Source organism: Nipponia nippon, unplaced genomic scaffold (genome assembly GCF_047370975.1).
Source record: "Nipponia nippon isolate SJK-2023a ecotype South Korea unplaced genomic scaffold, ASM4737097v1 scaffold_6, whole genome shotgun sequence".
Classification (NCBI taxonomy): Eukaryota; Metazoa; Chordata; class Aves; order Pelecaniformes; family Threskiornithidae; genus Nipponia; species Nipponia nippon.
Genome location: NW_028262380.1, coordinates 45,200,349 through 45,215,526, shown reverse-complemented (window position 1 = coordinate 45,215,526; position 15,178 = coordinate 45,200,349). Strand labels below are relative to the sequence as shown.

The following is a 15,178-nucleotide window of genomic DNA, read 5'->3' as shown; positions in this document are numbered from 1 at the left end:
TAACAGGAAAAGATTCCTTCTACTGAGGCAATGCCACACAAAAATGGATGCAAACTTCCACGTTTAGAAAACACTCAGCTGATAAAGCATCTGAGTCTCTTTTCTGAATAAGCAGAGCAAGGAATTCTCACACCTACATCCACAAGACTAAACCTCAGCAAGTTGTTCATGGAGTAAAAGATTTTATATTTTATTATGCAAAAATAGCTGTCTTTTACATCTTGAAGACTAAATTTGTATTTCTATTATACCTTTAAAAGTCTACATTTGAGACATTGGTCATATAAGTCTTTTAGTTATTATTTTTTATGATAAGGAACAGGAAAGGGGGGCGAAGAGCAGGACAGAAAATTAAGACGGGAGTTAGCACCGGGGTACCTTGCAACCCAAACCATTCTATGATTTTGTGATTGACCAGTATCACATCATCTGCACATGGTATGAAACAACTCACGGGCAATTTAAAACCTCACAGTGGTGGGTATTTCTTTCATATTCTAGTTAAAACAATAACCGCTTTATAATCCTTATACATATTTATTAATATAGTATTAATTCTTGATACTAATACCCCAAGAACTGAAATTGTGTCAACCAGTGGGTAAGCGTGAACATATTGCACATATGAAATGGGTCACGGGTAGCTTAAGCAGGCATTTAACAGTTTATGAAGTAATAGGGAAATGTTGCGAGGCTGATTACTAGGAATCCACCAAATGTAAGTAAGTAGCAGAGAAAAAGGAGAATAGGCAGAGTAAAAGTGCCTGTAGAAGCACAACAATACCCGAGGCCTTTGGATGAGACACAAGGCCTTTGGATGGCACATGATAACTCCATTATGAGCTGCATATAAGGTGGCCGAACAGAGCAACCTGATACAGTGCTCGCTATAGGACAGCAGTAGGGCTTGAAAACCGTACGCAGAAGGGCCAGGCTAAAACGATGAATCAATTAATTAGATCCTGAGAGAATTATCACATTTAATACAGGACAAGTTAACTGGTTGTTACCAGGAATGGGGACAACTATTATATCTATGTGGAGGATGCTGTTTTATCTTAAAGGTACCAGTACAACCCCTTAGGCTGACCCACTTATTTCTAGTTCAGGTCAGAGTATTGGGCTTACTTATGCTTCATTCTAGCTCTGCTTTCTTCCCCTGCAAATCTCTGAATCGCTTCCATAAGAGTCTAAGAAAATACTTTTTCCATCAGCCATATACTATGCTATCACGGTGTTAGTCTCAAATTTTGCAAATATTTATAGAACAAACTTGTTAATTGGAAATTGTTGAAAAGGTACTTGCTTTAATCATGTTAAATGTGTTGCCTAATTGCCATCAAGCTAACAAAGCAGCACTGCATCAAAAATTACTTATGAAAAGTTTATCATTTTACTATTTTGAACTAAAAATTAAGTCAATGCAATACTTTATTGAAAACACACAAGCATTTCCAGCCTCAAGCCTCCTATAAATATATATTCTGATAATTGTTCAGAAAACTTTTTACTTTTTATAATTTTACTTGCACAATAACTCTTCTTCAACGGTTTCTGAAAAATGTAGTATAAGTGCTGCTGAAGTTATTTCTTTTTTATTTGAGCAAGTATTTATTATGCCTTATTTTCGAGTTATATTACTTGTCTCACATGCTAAAATATTGAATGAAAATCCATTTGAAAATTAATGGTATATTTACATAGTAACTTATTTTGTAAGCAGCATACTTGTTAAATGCTCTAATTTCCATATCTAAAATATTATGATGTCCTACTAAAGAGCCTGATTTCCCCTTCTTAGTATTAGTAGTAAAAACTCATTCATAAGAAACAAGTAAAATACACACTGAAACTGGAAAAAAAAAAAAAGAAATAATGCAGCAAGTTCATTAAGTTCATTTACCAAAGGACTCACTCTGAATACTCTGAAACTACAACGAAAGTTGACAACTCTTCTGTTTATTCACACATCCTGTTGTTTGCTTGGCAAACATTGAAGAATTACTTCCCACTCAAGCAATAACTGCTACCACAGCACGTTCTCCTAATCGAATTTTTAGGTTTATTTTATTTTCTGACTGACAAGTTATTTCTTCAGAAATGCCGAAGTCCATGTAACATGAAAGTTTGAAAGTATGTAACTCAAGAAGTTTTCCTTAGTAGCGCACTTGTACATGACTGCATCTATTCGCTAAACACCTTCATATCACCTACATGAGAATGAACACAGTAAACAATTTGCTGCATAACCTGATATTTAGCGTTAAGGATATGTGGAGCTAGTTGTCTTCAATGACATGAGAAAAACCTATGAGAATTTACTCAAGGCAGTAATCTGTCCCCAGAATTTCAAACTTTGTTTCTACACACTAGTTGCTCAAAGAGATGCTCTTTGTGTACTGCAATTCTTTAAATATTTGCTGCTTTATAAGTTTATGCCAGTACAAATGGCACTGGGAATAGGCTAAATACAAAACACTTCTAAATTTCTTTTGCTATTACAGTATACCTTCCTTTTAATTTGAACAAAAAGAGGAAATCAGATTTTTTTTTGTTACACTTCAGTACTAATCGCACTGTTTTATTCTATCTATGTACACCAAGCATTGGTTATTATGGTGCTCATATGATGTTAATTTAGTCTTAAATATGTCCAGATTGTACATATAAATCTATGGAAAGAAGTTTATGTCTACATCAATACATACGTCTTTTAATAGTATACCTTTTGATAGCATTTTTCCCAGTTACCATGCAAATAATTTCAAAATAAGACTTATTGCATATCTTTGTCTGAGTAATGTAGAAACATGTCACCTGAAACTAATTCTGTGCACTCACAAAGCTGTTTAAACTCTACCAAGGAGATTTGAAACTCATGAAAAGAACAAAGCTATAATCAATAATAGAAAAGTATTTTATAATTCACAGGGACATACAAATATTTATCTACCATTAACTTAAACAATAAGGCCATCTAATCCACAAACAACTAAAATGTATTGTTTCAACTTTTCTCATTTAGTAAAATAATACTGGTAGGGATGCAGTATTTGTGGTGTTCCCTGCAACCTGATCTTACAAATGTAAGTCAAGGACTTTTTTTCTTGTTGTTTCAAAGCAAAGAAGTGTGTCAAAACCTGTACCTATCTGGAAAGTATGTTTTCAAATTTCTCCATGACTACATTAAATGTACTGGTCAGATATTAAAAAGAAAGAAAGAAAAGAAAGAAAAGAAAGAAAGAAAAGAAAGAAAAGAAAGAAAAGAAAGAAAAGAAAGAAAAGAAAGAAAAGAAAGAAAAGAAAGAAAAGAAAGAAAAGAAAGAAAACAAAGCAAAGAAGGGAAACAAAGGAAAGAAAGGAAAGAAAGGAAAGAAAGTAAAGAGTGAAAAGAAAGGCAAGAAAGGAAAGAAAGGAAAGAAAGGAAAGAAAGGAAAGAAAGGAAAGAAAGAAAAGAAAGAAAAGAAAGAAAAGAAAGAAAAGAAAGAAAAAGTACTTCTGCCTTTATTGATCATAAAATACGGTGTCCTATACTGTAAAGCATTTTCACGTACATGCTTAATTTTTCCTAAATACAATGAATGGTATTTCCTGAAATACAGGATATGATACGCCAGGCTGAAGTTACAAGTAACTCTAAAGCTCTGATTTTCATGCTGTTCTGATTTTCATGCTGTACTAAAACTAAAGCTATGGTTTTAGTATTGCTTAACTCCTTTGATGTTTCTTTTTAAACTACAGTCAGCATTTGGTTTAGAAGATCTATTTAGTACTTTCTTCTAGTCTTCACAAAGGAGAATTTGTTTTATATCTCCTTAGAGGTCAGAGAGTGAAACTTAGACTTTAACAGGCCAGTGTACACTCAGTGGAATCTTATTCATGAAAAGCAGTCTATGCTTATTTAAAAAAAAAAAAAAGGGGGGGGGGGATTTAGAGCCAAGATGTAGCCAAGTTGTGTTAGCATTCAGATACTGCAATTTATAGGCTCCATGAACACTGTTTAGTCCCACAAAGCTCACTTGTCTTTTTTTCCCCTTCCTTTAGTTTGCAATTAGAAGAATGGAATTTTTTTCCAACAAAGCTGCAAAGCCTATAATGTCTACTGCTTACACTACAATAAGCAGATTCTGAAGACTTAATCCAAGCATTGATTACTAGATCAGAGTAGCCTTGCAGGAAAGCAATCTTAAAAATCAAATCTTGGTATCAAAGGAGAAGAGAAACAATAAAAAGGATGAGAAAGACTTCTTAGGGAGAACAGAGTGCAACAAGCTCGGCAAAGTTAGGACAGGAAAGAAAATGACTCAGATGAAATTTTAAAATAAAAAAACACCACACAGGATTTTTTTTTTAATAGAATGTAATAAGATTTCAGTGACTCAAAAAAACCCCCCAAATTTCAAGGATAGAAGGCATTAGCTGAAAATGTCTTTTATTTTCTTTGAAGACCTTATTTTTAATATCTTTATTTTCTTTAATTTCAGCTGAAGATTTTTGAGCAGCTTTGCATGGCTTAGTTTTCTCAAAAGACTCAAATTTTAATTTTAAGCTGCCATTCAATCTACTAAGAAAAAACTTTGCTAGCAGATCATAGACCAGGCTCAGTGTGATAAGCCTTGTGCCAGCAAGACACTTGGTAGCAGCAAAATGCATCCAGATAGAAAGAAAAGTCTGTAAGCCTCAAGTTATTTCAAGATTAACCAGTGATTAGACTGGGTGTAGCATCTCTGAACTGTGAAATTAACCTTCTGCCTAGGGAAAGCCTGCTATAATAAATATTAGACTTTTCAACTGAAAACACAGAGTTAAAAAAATATAGAAAAATTTATACTGAAGGTGCATTACAGATTCTTCCTTATTATTAGAAGATAAAGTATGTGAATCAGTTTATGTAGAAAACCACTAAGAAGCAATGACTTATGTTAGCTAGTAAATGTTATAAGCACATATAACTTAATTTTATTAAGTTCAGATGCTCAGGGAAATAGGAACTGCTCTTCCCAATGGGAAACAAACTAACAAATAAACAAATGTCTCGGAGTCCTGAAATGCGAGGGAGGTAAACAAAAAATTGTTCATCATGACAGATACTTCCACTTGCATTTATGCAGCATGGTAGGGTTTTGATGTTAGTTGGCTTGAAAATAAATAATTTCTACCCATATGCTATTAGAAAGCATGTAAATGCGCAAACATCACTGTATTAAGTAAAACATACTAATTCTGTATAAACACTGCGGTGCAGAGGAGCTAATAGACCTGCTTTTACACACATTTCTGTTATTTTTCTCCTGTATTGCATTATGATATATAAACAAAATATTTTCACCTCACTTGTTAACAATCGAAGAAATTATATATATTTACTGTCTAAATAACACCAGAATGATTACATGAACCACAATATTATATTGTTATCTATTGCTACAAGTAATCTGTAAGCAGAAGAAATCATCTTGCATCCCAGGATTTTTTATCTGCTTCAATACAGCAAAGTAGTTTTGAATTTAACAGTCTCCAACCAAATTAATCAGACAAGTTGCATGGCTTTGCATGGTTTTGTGTTGTCTCATATTGTATCAGTCTGATGAAATGTATCGATGCAGAACATATTAGAACTGTAAAGAAACCATTCTTGTGTGTCCAACAGACTGAATTCAATGTAAACTTTTCAAAGCACAGTGGATGAAAGTGGAGAAAATGTCAAATTTTCTGCTGTGTTTGTGAACTAAAAAAGATCATGGATGGCTGACCACACAAATTGCTATTCTGGCAAATCATAAGTTATAAACTATTTGCAATATATATCAAACTAAGCTCTGTAAAGAAACTGATTTAAATATACACACAAATGCTCTTGCAAGATAAAAAAACCTCTCCTTTGCTAGTGCCATTTTCTCTTCGCCTTAACACACAAATAGTATCAATACTCTTAAAACATCCTAAGATTTTGACATCCTCATTGTTCAGAAATGACATGTTTGGTAAATAACGTTGGCATAGTATCAAATTTTATTTAGAAAAAGGGCTTCATATTAGCAACAAGGGGAGTAGAGCAGGATGGTCAAAGGGATGCTTAATGTACAGTGATTCAAAAGAAGGTACACAACTATTTATGAAAAAGACCAGAGCTGATCTGTAAAGGTAGATAATACTCTAGGACTAACAAAAACAGTAAAGCTAGTTTCTTGGCCCCATTTAAATATGTATCATGTGCATTGTTTGGTTTTCTCTTTTTGAAAGGAGAAGAGTTGGTATTTATAAACCATGGATGTTGCACATAGAAGCATATTGACTTCCATTTAATTCTGTGCTTTTACAAACTACATACTTGTATTGCAACTAGAACCTCACTCATCTCTGTGCCTGAATCATCTGCTGAGGATCTGGGTATGTGTCTGCCAGAGTGGGCTAATGATAAAGAAGAGGAGCCTTATTTCTTTCTTGCAAAACTCAGGCAAAGTCTCCTTTTCCATGCTGGCTGTATTTAAAAAGTAGGTGCTGAATTAATGGAATTCTTAAAATAAACAAAGTGCTAATTAGTCTAAAACATACGGTAGATTGTCCTTGATATGTGACAAAAATTAAAATAATTTAATAAACATAAACCACTAATTACAGAAACTCTGATGAAAGAGGGAGCGCAAACTTATTTGCTTGATTAACATTTTATAATGAAAATTTATCATTAGTCATATCATAAAATGTAGTTGAAATGCAGAAAATTAATTTTGTGTTCATTACCTTTAGTGTTCATTCTGCAGTGGGGGTACTTTGTTACTATATAGTAACTTTAAAAAATAATTAAAGGAATAATTGTTTTTAAAGATAATTTTTCATTGAGAGAGGTACCAAGATAATTATTTCTACCATGTTGTTAAAACATATACAAGCTGTGGTAGTTGAACAGCAGCATATTAGTTTATATTAATACAACAGCTTTAATTACAAGAAACCTGAATTATATGGGTACAGAAACTTTTTATTCATGGATGAAATAGTAGCATGGTCACAGCCATAGAGAGCAAGTGCACATACAGCACAGGACAATTTGGTAAACTATTCTCCGAACCAATTTGATAAATGACATTGTGCTGAACATTTGTGTTTCAAAAAAGTTTCACAGAATCAGACTTCATCAGACTCTTGGCAACTGCAGTACAATTGCAATTTACACTAAAAATGCACGCAAAGCAGAAGCAACAACATTTACTTTTGTAAAGCTGTTCTGTTAAGTAGCAGTAAGCAAGGCCTTGCTTACTACAGTAAGGAAGAATGAGCAAAAAGTGACCCATCTTCCTGTTGCTCTTGTCAGAAGACTGCTTCCTACAGAGCGCTCTGTAATTTAATGTTTGCAGCAGGATTCTTGCACTGGTATTCTGCATACACAGCTCAGTCTTGTTAGACATTGCCACCATTTATGGCAACAAGTTCTGGGAAAATAATTTGCCACAGGTTGTTCTTGTATCAGTTACCGCATCATGTGAATGTAAGATTGTGTGAAGGAAACAAGATGCAGAGCCAGGTGGCTAGGCAGAAATAAGGAAAAATATAAAGCTGTTGAAATTTTCAGAATTAGTGACATTCCCAAGATTTGATATTACTAGATATTACAGTCTTAGAGTAAGCCTTAGAGGCCTCTGGAGAAAATGTGATGAAGTCTTGAATTCATGAACAGTATTTGGGTCAAAACAACAATAAAAAGCCCAACCACACAGGTGGGGGGAACTGTGAAATCTTCTGATTTGGTTCTTGGTTTGCTGATTTAGATCCCTGAGGAATATGCAGAAAAATCATGGCAGACCCAGGAAGGGGAGTACGAAGCAGTTGTACCTCTTTGCACGCAGCAAATTACAACCCCTCAAAGCAAAGGGGAAGCACAGAAGAAATAAAGATATGCAAAAGTTCCACATCATCTTTTCCATGCCTATATACTTTCAAGGAAAACTATCTCCAGACCAGGCTTCAACAAAGCATGCACTTTCTTCTGTCCACTTTCCCTCCATAGAAGTTCTGCACAAAGGCTAATCCACAGTTTTCCTATTTAGGTAGGTCTGACGGTGCATTAAAGCAAATCACCTAGATGGCAGGGCACATACCAGTCTTAAAGAAAGCTTTGGACCGTGTGAAGCAGAGCAGACAAAGCCTTCGTCCTCAAGGTGAAACAATTGCCCTGGGCTAAAAAGTTACAGTCTAACTCCTAATGTTCTTCAGTACCAACTGCATCGAAGTAGCTTCATGCTAATGTCACAGTAACATGTAGCTTCATGCTAATGTCACAGTAACATACACCACATAGATTTCTGGAAACCCAATTACATTCTACAAAATAATATTTCTTTTCCAAAATAGGCAATGACAGAAAGATTAATGCATTTTAAAAGCAACGATTCTTCTGGTAGAATTGTTCATGATACATGTGGATACATTTCCTAAAACTGCTGCCGACTGTAAAAAGACCTGCGCGCAGCAGGCTGCAGATAGCTCCCAAGGGAAATAAGCACCCTCGAGTTAGGCCTATATGCCCTGATTACTATCGCAGTTGAAAAGAAGCTGAGAAGTAGTTTTGATTTTTATCTTGTCTTTAAATTCAAGGATTCTCATTTCACTAAATCATTGCTTTTTAGTAGGACTGTAAAGTTTTCTATTGTCTTTTTATTTCCGATGCAAGATCTCATCCAAGAGGAATCCTAAAGATTCTACGAGCCCCATAAAACAGTAGGCAAAGGCCAAATATGGTCTTTCCTTCATTTTACTGAAGCCTGTTGTCCAAATTTTGTCTATTTTAAAATGGAAAAATCAAAGAAAATCTTCATGCTGACTTCAAGGATCAGTTCTTCCACGGGCTGTTACCCTTCTATACTTACACTGCTTTCATCCGGACAATTGTCCTAAAACAACTGGCCACAGTTCTGAACTGAAGGGAGGGGGGTCAACAGAACAGACACAGAAGCTTACTCTGAGTAAAGTTCTTAGGCAGCTCACTCTTACAGAAATACAATGTAACTATAGCTTCTTTAATATGATGACTTCATACTTTGTTCTTTGATGACAGACCAAATACATGTCAAATTTATAAGCAGTTTCATAGCACATGACAGAAAAAAGTTCTACCAATTTCATATGGCTGTGCAGCATTGCTGTTTTTATAATGCTTTAATCGTTAAAACACTTAATGCACGGTGTAAGTAGTGGAACAATTATATACTTTTGCATTGAAACGTGTGCCACTATGACCAAAACAGCTTATATACTGAAGAGTGTATAAGCCAATTTATGTAGTCAAATCCAGGCTACAACTCTCCTTAGCTAAGTTAGAGGAGCTATGAATGCTACATAAATGATAGCTATACAGAAGTAGATTACTGCTAATTGTGCATATTTTGCATTAAACTTCAAATGCTCAGACATTCAGTGTAGAATTACTTTCCCATGCACTGACAGAATAAGACATACTTTCTTCTAGCCTACCAAGAAAGAAATGAGATAACATAGGACAGTTGATAAGGTGCTGTAGATGAATATACTTACCTCATATAGCTCAGAAGCTAATCATACTCAGCCTATACATTTATTTTGAAATTGCCTGAGGACACTCCAGATTTGAGTAGACAAAGAAGGGAGAGATCTCCAAGAGGCAATATTTTAGCATACTGAATTATCACTGGAAATTCTAAGGGACAGTATTTAATAGGTATTCTATTATCTTCCCCCTCATGTGAGCTCCTAAAACTCCAGGTACCTTCACAATTACTGAAAAGTATTATATTTCCTGACAATATAGTCTTATTTTTTCCCCCAAAAACCCCAGTACAGATGGATCTTAGCTGCTCAATTCCCACTGACATTAATGTGAGTAATTTGCCTAAAACCCCTATTCTTTTTTTTTTTTTTAATATCAGAGACAGTTTTTAAGTGTAATTTTCTAAAGCATAATTTTCTGAAAACCACATAATGTGCATTGCATTTTATTGTTCAGCCTGTCTGAGGCTCATTCAGATCTTATCTTTCCTCTTTACAAATTTTTGTCTAGATAAAAGAAAAACTGCAGGAAGAATGACAGCTAGAGAGTATAGACACGAGAGCATCAACATCAATTACCTTCTTACAATCCAGGAATCCAAGTAATATTTAGTCTGTGTTAGGACATAATTGTGGGTAAAATTGTAGTATATCTACCAGAATTGATTAAAACCTACATGCTGAGAAATTTCTAGGAATAATATTTTGTTTCTACCATTCATCTTACAAAGGCAGATAAGGTAGCATTGCAAAGGAAGAGAGAAGTTCATTATATGAATATTAATCATATTGAACCTGCCCTTTTGTAAAGTGTTTAACTATATATTTGAGGAATACATTCATTTTAACCAGAGATTTGATGAAAGGTTATACCATATTACCCACCGTGTGACCCTTAGGAAACTAGAAAGTAAAATTGAGATGACTTTTTTTTCTATTATATTTTAAAAAATTCAAGATTAGCTCAGTATTTTCTTATTTGAAATTAATATTTTGTTACAATTCATTGAGTAGGAGAATTCAGTTGCAAAAAGTTATTTGATAGAATTAACAATGAACGTTAAGCAGATGTTATTCATTTCATGCAATGTTAAAAGAAATATTTATTGCTATTATACTTGGGTCATATAAATCTACTGTTCATACATTGCATTGTTCATACGTTACATGCTCATTTATATGACCAGTATAATTGTAGCATACATGGTTAACAAGCTAAATGAAACGAAAACATAAAAATGCCAAAGAGCTAAAAAGACGTCAAGTGAAACAATAATACATTGCTCATCTCTTGGATCACTTTCACAAGGTCAAATAGTAACATTTTTTTTACTATTAAAGTTTGGGAGATCTTTGTTTTAACTTTTATGTTTTAGGCTTTATCCTTCCATGTTCTGAAAAGCATTTAAGCGTAGTCATATCAATGCATAACAATCAAAACAGACATAATTAAGACATCTTAGACTTTCCATTTTCTTTGTGTGTCAGGCCTGAGCAGAGCTGCCAAAACCTTTAAGGTTTTCAATGGGCATCTTAACTTTTAGCCCCATTATTTGAAAGGCAAATAAAACCAGTGTTTTGGAGGGGTGGGGTTGCAGGTTGGTTTGCTTGGCTGGGGTTATTTTTGTTGTTGTTGCTGCTGCTGCGGTTTGGTTTTATTTATTTATTTATGAAAAATAAATCTGAAACTGAAAGACAAAACATTCCATTAGCTTTTGGTTGAGGGGATTTGAGCACACTGATGGATGTAGTGTTCTTGTCTGGTAAGATTTACCATGGAATCAGTTACCAGAAACAAACGGAACGCTCTGAGCTGGACTACTTACATGATCCCACCAGCAAATATAAAAGAGGAACAGTAAAAATAAGATGTCGTGACAACTATTCTAATCTATGCAGAGTCACCCTACCCCAAACTGGAGGCATTTTAAGGTAAGCAAGCATAAGACTACTTCAGTAACAAAGGCCCATGAGGGCCTGGCAGCCAGGAGGGCCAACTGTGTCCTGGGTGCATCAGGCACTGTATGGCTAGCCGGTCAAGGGAGGCGGTTGTCCCACTCTACTCTGCACTGGTGCAGCCTCATCTCGAGCACTGCGCAGTTTTGGGTGCCACAGTATGAAAAGGATACAAAGCTACTAGAGAGCGTCCAGAGGAGAGCCACAAAGATGGTGAAGGGTTTAGAGGGAAGCTGTATGAGGAGCGGCTGAAGTCACTTGGTCTGTTCAGCCTGGAGAAGAGGAGACTGAGGGGAGACCTCATTGCAGTCTACAAATTCCTCACAAGGGGAAGAGGAGGGGCAGGCGCTGATCTCTTCTCCCTGGAGACCGATGCTAGCACCCAAGGGAACGGCAGGAAGATATGCCAGGGGAGGTTTAGGTTGGACATCAGGAAAAGGTTCTTCACCCAGAGGGTGGTGGAGCACTGGAACAGGCTCCTCAGGGAGGTAGTCACGGCGCCAAGCCTGACAATATTCAAGAAGCATTTGGACAATGCCCTCAGACATATGGTGTGAATTTTGGGGTTTTCCTCTGCAGGGACAGGAGTTGGACTCAATGATCCTTGTGGGTCCCTTCCAACTCAGAACATGCTATGATTATATGAAAACTAAATAAAATATACGTAAACCTAATATACATAAACATAGATCTATGTTTCTTACCATGGCTCCTCTGCAAAGCTTTCAAATGAAAAACTTTAAGCTGATCAGGAAAATAAATGCTAGAGAAATAGCTTACATATTGTAATAGCAAATACTTTTACTGCAAGATAACAAAAGCCATGGTTCACATGAAGTACAGATATTTAACCTGACATCTTGGTAATCTGAGATCAGGACAGTTGATATTGTAAAAGAAAAAAAAAAAGGTATAGTAGCATTTCATCAAATATGGTTTTATCCAAAACATATCAGATTTGCCCTCCCACGGCACATCACATTCTTAGTAAGATTATCACAGTTCAAAATCACTACTGAATAAATAACTAGGACAAATTAATTAAAGAAGAAGAAAGAGTTAAAACTAGTGAGATATTTTCCTGGTGTTAAAAAGAGAACTTGTTTTTCTACTACACAAAGTATAGGACTGAAAGTCTTAAGGATGTTTTAAAATATAGATATTGAAAAAAGACATGGATATAAGACCTAATATTTAGTCAATCTAATTGCAGCCAATTTGAAAGGAGTCTAATTGTATACAAATATTGTACTTTAATTTTATACTCAAGCCGAATGTAATTAAGTTTCTTACAAAGCATTATTGCTATATGTCAATGCTGCATTTACTCAGTTGGGAATATCACTGTAAAGATGCACAGGATACTGGTGTTTAAAACAGATGTTTAAAGTACATGATTATTTTCATTTAAATAGCCAATTAGAATCACAAAGGTGAAAAATGAACCGAAAACTAAGTGGATCGTTATTTAGTTAAAAAAAATGAGGCTGGGGTACGTCCCAGTTTGTCTGCACACCAATAAAGCTATTATACACCATGTTCATTATTTAATAATACTTGTATATTGATTTTTGCATATTATTTTTCACATTATAAGCACCGTGTGTGCTACAGGACATGACTTTCATTTCAGCGAACCAAGAAAATAAAGGTTAATAAAGATAATAAATGTCTTCATCTTCTAGGTAATGAAAATAAGTATTAAAACCTTGGGAAGAATGACTGGAAAAAAAAACAACAGTGGAAAAGAATAAAATAGAACATTTGGCTGACAAAAAAAAATTAAAAGAGATGGAATTATATACAGAATAGTCTTGAGGACCTGAAGAATAAAAGACAGCAAGGAAGGCATGGAAAAGAGCCAGATCTCATAAACTTATGTAGCAACACACACTTCAATTATCTGGCCTCTTTCATCATCTTAGATATCCAAACCGCACAAATCTGAGCAGGAGCAAAGCATCCCAAGTAATATATAAAACAAATTTCTGGCTTTGTTTTGCTATTACTATGATTGCAATTTGTGATAATGATTTGCCAATGTAAAAGAATACGAAAAAATATATTCATCAAGAATCTGAAATAATAGCGGATACAGACTGTGTTTGCATCAACTCCCAAACACGAGAACGGCCCAAAAATCATAGTCTTATCTATTCAGAGGCTAACTGGAAATCCTCTTCCTAGAAGGCAATGTGAGAAGGCCAAGCTGAGTACTGTAGAAGATAATTACACTACCTCCATATACCATTACTGTATATTTTATTCTTTGTTGCCAAGCTGACACATGAAATTAAAAAGGCAATGTTAATCAAAAGCTACGCAATACATGGGGATCTCATCATCCCTTAAAATAACTGGGTGAGATTAATCTTTTCCACAGCAGTGATTTTCAGTAACAGGAACACAACAGACGGGTACAGGAAGAGGTTCAGTGCAATGGTAAAGACGCACCTTTTCTCCCTCGCTAGCCCCATAGACTTCATGACTAAAAGTTTATAGCTAGATGTTGCTAATGAGTTAGCAATGGAAGCATCTGCAAGCAGCTTGAAAGAAAAACTTCGTACTTGCCTTAATTCCAGACTTTGACATCCCTTTTTAACCCCCCCATAATGAATTACTAGTTGGAAGAAGGACTATAGAAGAAATTTTACAGAGAGATTTTACAGGCAACTTTCCTACAACTTTTCAAAAAACGCTCTGAGCGTGTAGTGAGATAGAGCAAAAATACCATGTTTAATTGATATCAGCTTATACAATGATTGTAATGGGACTTAAAAAAATTAGCCATGTCTTTTGAATGTTATTGCCCACAGGAAAAAGCAGATTAGAATGTAGAACATACTCCCTCTCCCTGAGAAAACCAAAATAAAGAAGTTTCATAAGACTTCTTGACTACAGTTAGACAAATGATTAAGCGGGAAAAAAAGAAAAAGCAAGTCTTGTTACTCAAATGAAATCCTGGAGTTTGCATAGGACACAGATACTGTGTTCAGGGAGCCTCAGAAGGAAGAAAATTCTCTTGTTACCTTAGAGCTGAGAGCAGCATTGACATGCTCAGGAAAAGCTCTGTTCTTAGTCCTCAGAATTCACTGCTGCATCGTACTGGAATGGATTTTTTTTTTTTATCCTGTCTCTCTCTAGGATAGAGGATTTTAGAGGATCAAATTTTATGACTTCTCAGATCCTGCAGGCAAACAGACTTTCCAGATAAACACTGTGAACTATAAACCTCAGGTTGTTTGGAGACCAGACCACACAAGGAAAGCTCAGGCTATTTTTGAATCCTGAAGTACTACTTTCTGTGCATTTCTTTCTTGGCTATGATATCCTAAATGAATATAAAATCATTGAACACTGAGCCTATCTGTATTTTGCAGGTGTTTCATTATAACACAGAATGTGCTATTAGTCGAGGGAGAACATTTTATAACCTTTGGGCAAAAACCTAACTGCAGAACATGTGTTCTGTGATTTGTGCTTATACATTCAAATTTGGTTTTAATAAACTGGGAGAACATGCTTATGCCACTATACGTTTTCCTCTTGCTTTGTTTCATTCAGCCAAAGTCATTATTGCCTAAACACCTCTAAACTGGACCTAATTCTAATCTAACCTAAACACCTCTTAACTGACTTAGTACTGAGGCCTAAATTAATGAGAGCCAGAGTTGAACTGTGTAACTTAACAGCAAACAGC

At 35.2% G+C, this 15,178-nt stretch overlaps 1 protein-coding gene across 2 annotated transcripts in view; it reads right to left on the bottom strand.

Moving 5' to 3' along the window:
* FSTL5 (follistatin like 5) overlaps positions 1–15,178 on the bottom strand; it is a 326,873-nt gene that overhangs the window by 276,170 nt on the left and 35,525 nt on the right. The gene's annotated exons all lie outside the window — the stretch shown is intronic.